The sequence below is a fragment of the Hyla sarda genome, chromosome 8, assembly GCF_029499605.1.
Source record: "Hyla sarda isolate aHylSar1 chromosome 8, aHylSar1.hap1, whole genome shotgun sequence".
Lineage (NCBI taxonomy): Eukaryota > Metazoa > Chordata > Amphibia > Anura > Hylidae > Hyla > Hyla sarda.
Window position 1 is genome coordinate 189988335 of NC_079196.1, and position 6000 is coordinate 189994334.

The window sequence follows — 6000 nt, forward strand, 5'->3', positions numbered from 1 at the left end:
TGTCACTCTGTGTGTGACTGTGTGTTTGTGTGACTCTGTGTGTGTGTGTGACTCTGTGTGTGACTCTGTGTGTGTGTGACTCTCTGACTGTGTGTGTGTGTTTGTGTGTGTGTCTCTCTGTGTTGTATGTGTTGTTTTTTTTGTGTGTGTGTGTGCATGTGTGTGTGTGTGTGTGTGGGGGGGGAGACTTTGAAGCATTGTGGGGAACCTGCGGCCTAATGTGGGGAGTCTATGCTACCTAATGTGGGGAGTCTATGCTACCTAATGTGCGTAGTATATGCTACCTAATGTGCGGAGTCTATGATACCTAATGTGCGGAGTCTATGCTACCTAATGTGGGGAATCTATGCTAGCTAATGTGGGGAATCTGTGCTACCGAATGTTGGGAAACTGCTACCTAATGTGGGGAATCTGTGCTACCTAATATGGGGAAATTGATACCTAATATGGGGTAACTGGTACCTACCTAATGTGGGGAAACTGGTACCAAATGTGGGGAATCTATGCTGCCTAATGTGGGGAAAAGATGCTACCTAATGTGGGGAAACTGCTGCCTACCTAATGCTCCCCCCCCCCTGGCAGTAGCACCCTCATCATCCGCCAGCAACTACCCCCCCCCCCCCAGCAGCACCTCCATCAGCAGATCCTGATGGTGGATGATGGCGGTGCTCCTGCCAGGAGGATGATCCTGCCGATGGATGATGGGGGTGATACTGCCAGGGGGGATGGCCAGTAGCACCCTCATCATCCTTTAGCAACACCCCCTCCCCAGTAGTAGCACCCCGATCATCCACTAGCAACACCACCAATACCCCCCTCCCGTGGTAATAGCATCAGCTAACGGATGTTGAGGGGTGTTACTGCGGTTGTGGTATTATATTCAGAGGGTGCACTGTATGGCAACGTTATATTCAGAGGGCGCAGTTTGTGGTAGTGTTATATTCATAGGGCACAGTGGGTGGTAGTATTATATTCAGAGGGCGCAGTTTGTGGTAGTATTATATTCAGAGGGCGCAGTTTGTGGTAGTATTATATTCAGAGGGTGCAGTGGGTGGTAGTATTATATTCAGAGGGCGCAGTTTGTGGTAGTATTATTAGAGATGAGCGAACTTACAGTAAATTTGATTCGTCACGAACTTGTCGGCTCAGCAGTTGATGACTTATCCTGCGTAAATTAGTTCAGCCTTCAGGTGCTCCGGTGGGCTGGAAAAGGTGGATACATTCCTAGGAAAGAGTCTCCTAGGACAATATCCACCTTTTCCAGCCCACGGGAGCACCTGAAAGCTGAACTAATTTATGCAGGAAAAGCCATCAACTGCCGAGCCGAGAAGTTTGTGACGAGTTGAATTTACTGTAGTTTGCTCATCTCTAAGTATTATATTCAGAGGGCGCAGTGGGTGGTAGTAATATATTCAGAGTGTACAGTATGTGTTGGTATTATATTCAGAGGGTACAGTATGTGATAGTATTATATTCAGGGGTACAGTATGTGATAGTATTATATTCAGGGGTACAGTATGTGGCAGATTAATATTCAGAGGGTACAGTATATGGTAGTATTATATTCAGAATGTACAGTGTGTGGTATTATTATATTCAGTGGGTATGGTGTATGGAAGGTTTATAATCAAAGAGTATAGTGTATAGTAGTATTATATTTAGAGGATACAATGTCTGGCAGGTTTCTAATAATAATTGTTTTCATATAGAGGATGAGAATGCGCTGACATAGTGAGGAGACGTCTGGGCGTCACATTCTGCAGAGAGAAGATTTAGCTGGACCAGGCGGTATGTACCATCTGAATTAGATAAGGGAAGACTATAGAGAAGACGTCACTGATATCATTGTACATTCTCCTCTCTGTGTCCTATCAGAGCTGTAGTCGCTTGTCAGTTCTACAGTTATGGTAAGTGAAACTACAACTCCCAGCATAACCTCACCACTGCATAAAGGGGTACTCTACTGGCAAAAAATTTTTTTTAATCAACTGGTGCTACAAAGTTAAACAGATTTGTAAATTACTTCTATTTAAAAATCTTAATCCTTCCAGTACTTATTAGCTGCTGTATAAGCGATTCACAGGAAGTTATTTTCTTTTTTAATTTCTTTTCTGTCTGACCACAGTGCTCTGTGCTGACACCTCTGTCCATGTCAAGAACTGTCCATAGTAGGAGCAAATCCCCATAGCAAACCTATCCTGCTCTGGACAGTTCCTGACATGGACAGAGGTGTCAGCAAATAGCACTGTGGTCAGATTGGAAAGAACTACGCAACTTCCTGTGGAGCATACACCAGCTTATAAGTACTGTAAGTATTAAGATTTTAAATAGAAGTAATTTAAAAATCTGTTTAACTTTCTGGCACCAGTTGATATAAAAGTAAATGTTTTCCAGTGGAGTACCCCTTTAAGTAATTCTGGGAGCTGTATATTTAATGAGATAGGTGGACGGGATAGGATGGGATAGGAGGATGAGATAGGAGGTCGAGATAGGAGGACGGGATAGGAGGACGGGATAGGAGGTCGGGATAGGAGGAAGGGATAGGAGGAAGGGATAGGAGGTCAGGATAGGAGGTCGGGATAGGAGGACGGGATAGTTGGTTGGGATATGACAACAATATATGAGGACAGGATATGAAGTCAAAAGCTGCCTCCTTTGTTTATTTTCCTTCCCAACAATGATTAGGAAGGGAAAACTGCCGGGTACTCAGCTAGTATATATATATATATATATATATATATATATATATATATATATATATATATATATCAACTGGCTTCAGAAAGTTAAACAGATTTGTAAATTTCTTCTATTAGAAAATCTTAATCCTTCCAGTAGTTATCAGCTGCTGAAGTTGAGTTGTTCTTTTCTGTCTGACAACAGTCATCCCTCCCTGCTTCCAGCTTGTGGTCCAAAGGAGGCTCCAATATTATTTACAGTGTGAGTCGGTGTGGAGCGCGAAAATGTCGTATATGCAAATATTCGCAAATATCAGCACTTCCATAGGACACTGATCCCTCCCTTCTTTTAGGTGAAAGATATAATCGTGCATGCGCACTATGCAAATTTCATTATGAATTTTCACATGAAAAAAAAGGCAACGAGCATAGGGAATATGCGAATTTTGCGAACATAGGATGAATATTCGTTCATATATTCGTGAAATATCGCAAATTCGAATATGGCCCCTGCCGCTCATCACTACTTAAATATCAGAACCTGCAGATGTCCAGGGCTGAGCCTGTTGCAGGAAATCCCTATTACCCTAAAAACAAGTCACAGGGTAAACTGGGCTACTGAATTGAGGATGTACATCTACTGTTCCCAGTATGACCGGAACAAAGGTAAGGAAAGGATAAACTGGGAGCTTTTTATTTATTTTTAATACAAACCAGAAAGGTGCCAGCCATCACCTCGCTGCAGATCATAGAGGCACTACAACACTTATTAGACACAGAGAAAGAATAAACATTTACACACAGTGATGTGTTCCCTGTTTGAAATCATTCTCCATGAAGACTTCTTCCAGCTATGTCTTATCTCCTTCCACATGCTGTGACATCTAAATATAACACTGTTATAAACCCTCTGAGTAGAATAATCCAACATATTGTGCCCCGATAATAATACCACCACTTACTGTTCTCCTGAATACAATACTGCAAGATGCTGTGCTCTCTAAACATAACACTGTCACATGCTGAGTTCTATTGCGCCTTCTCTATAAAAATTTCCCTCTTATAAATTGGCCTAGTGTCTTATTATGGGGCCCTTGCACAATTTATCCCCAAAGGATATGGTTCTCCTTTTTCCTCTCTTTGTCTTCCTCTCAGTAACCAGGTTGAACTTCTGTCCCAGACCACAGTCTTAGCAGTAGCTAGCATGAACCCAAGCTGCCTTGGACTCTACAGAGATTCTGACTGGTACACTCCTCTCTCCTTGAGACTTTGCACTACTACTACTACTACTACTACTACTACTACTATTACTATAATACCTTCTCTTCCTCTCTGCAGAGAGGCTGAACCAAATCATGCTCCTCCCTTCTCTCTGGAAGTCTCAAAGCTGTGTGCATGTACATGGCATAGTTGCCAACGTTTGAAAATATTTTCCAAAAACACTTCAGCTTTGACAATGAGGGCTGTGGCTTATTGTAGGTGTGGTTTGTTGTGGGTGGGGTTTATGGGGTGCGGCTTGTAGCAGGGTAGTATTATTTCTGAATTATCCCTATATATTGTCCTCACCATAAGGTTCTTACAGTCAGGACAATACAGAGGGAGGGGCTCATTCTTTAATCCAGATCAGACCCCAATATTTCCCCCCTCCCCGCATAAAACTGACCCCAGTTTTACACTCCAGACCTCAGAAACGGACCTTAGTATCACCATCCCCCATACATAATAGAAACCCAAGGATGCACACTAGGGGACTGGCCTCAGGGCATATGCCCCCTGCCCCCTTGCTACTGGTTCCTCTATAACAACTACATTCAAACCCATTACATTGTCAGGGACAAATACCCCACAACAGTGTACTAACTAGGGATCGACCGATTATCGGTTTGGCCGATATTATTATTGGCCGATATTCACGATTCTGGATGTTATCGGTATCGGCAATTACCTTGCCGATAATGCCGATAACGCCCAGCCCCCCCAGCCAGAGACCGCCGCTGCCGCTGCCCCATTGCCTCCCCCATCCCCGGTTTTATAATTACCTGTTCCCGGGGTTCACGCTACTTCTGGCTCCTGTGGTGTCCTGCGCTATTGCTGTGCGCTGCGCAATGACGAGTGAAGTCCTCAACGCGACGTCACTGTCAGTGAGCACAGTGACATCTCAGGACACCGCCGGAGCCAGAAGTAGCGCGGAAACAGGGAACAGGTAATTATAAAACCGGGGATGGGGGAGGCAATGGGGCAGCGGCGGTGATTGGACTCAGGACCGTCAGGGGAGAGAAGCGGGCGGCGGTGGTCTCTGGCCAGAGGATAGGCAGGGGGGGGAAGCGGCGGTGGGGGTTGGACTCAGGAGGACCCCAGGACAGGCAGGGGGAGAGAAGCGGGTGGCGGCGGCGGCGGTCTCTGGCCCCGCAAAAGCCGCTGCAGTTCATTGATTTAAAGCGCCCACTTTAAATCATTGATCTGCAGCGGCTTCTGCAGGGCCGGGGGGGGACGGAGGGGAGAAATAGCTGATGACTTATACCGGAATAGTGGTATAAGTTATAGGCTATTGGCCTGAAAGTTCACAGATTATCGGTATCGGCCCCAAAAAATCAATATCGGTCGATCCCTAGTAGTAATTATAAATTCCTTCCCAATACATAAGCTACATAGTCTATTTTAGCATTATGCCACTGATACCCCCATGGAAGTGCACCCACTGTACACTGTACATCATGTAAGGATGCATAAACATTAGAAGTGTAGAGGCAGTACTCTGGCTGAAGCTACAAGCGGTTTTTCAAGGAACTACTGCTTTAGTGCCTTATGTGGTCAGGCTTCATAAGTTGTATGTACACTTTTTAGGTACTTCAGACATACAGTACATAATACACTGTCAGTTTTCCGCAACGGAAATGCTGCTTGAGCATATGCTGCAGACCCATTAAAGCAACATTATCCAAGATCTGCAACAAAATGTACACTGTGGAAAACCTGAATCTACCCTTAGGTTGCAAAAAGCAGTATGATGGCTGGAAGTAATGACTGTGTAGTAATATACAATATTACAATTTTAAGTCCAAGCCAAAAGGTTGCCTCTTTCCCATGGGTATATGCAGAGTTACACTCCCCCCTCTTTCCCATAGGTATATGCAGAGTTATACCCCCCCCTCTTTCCCATAGGTATATGTAGAGTTACACCCCCCTCTTTCCCATAGGTATATGCAGAGTTACACCCCCCTCTTTCCCATAGGTATATGCAGAGTTATACCCCCCTCTTTCCCATAGGTATATGTAGATTTACACCCCCCTCTTTCCCATAGGTATATGCAGAGTTACACCC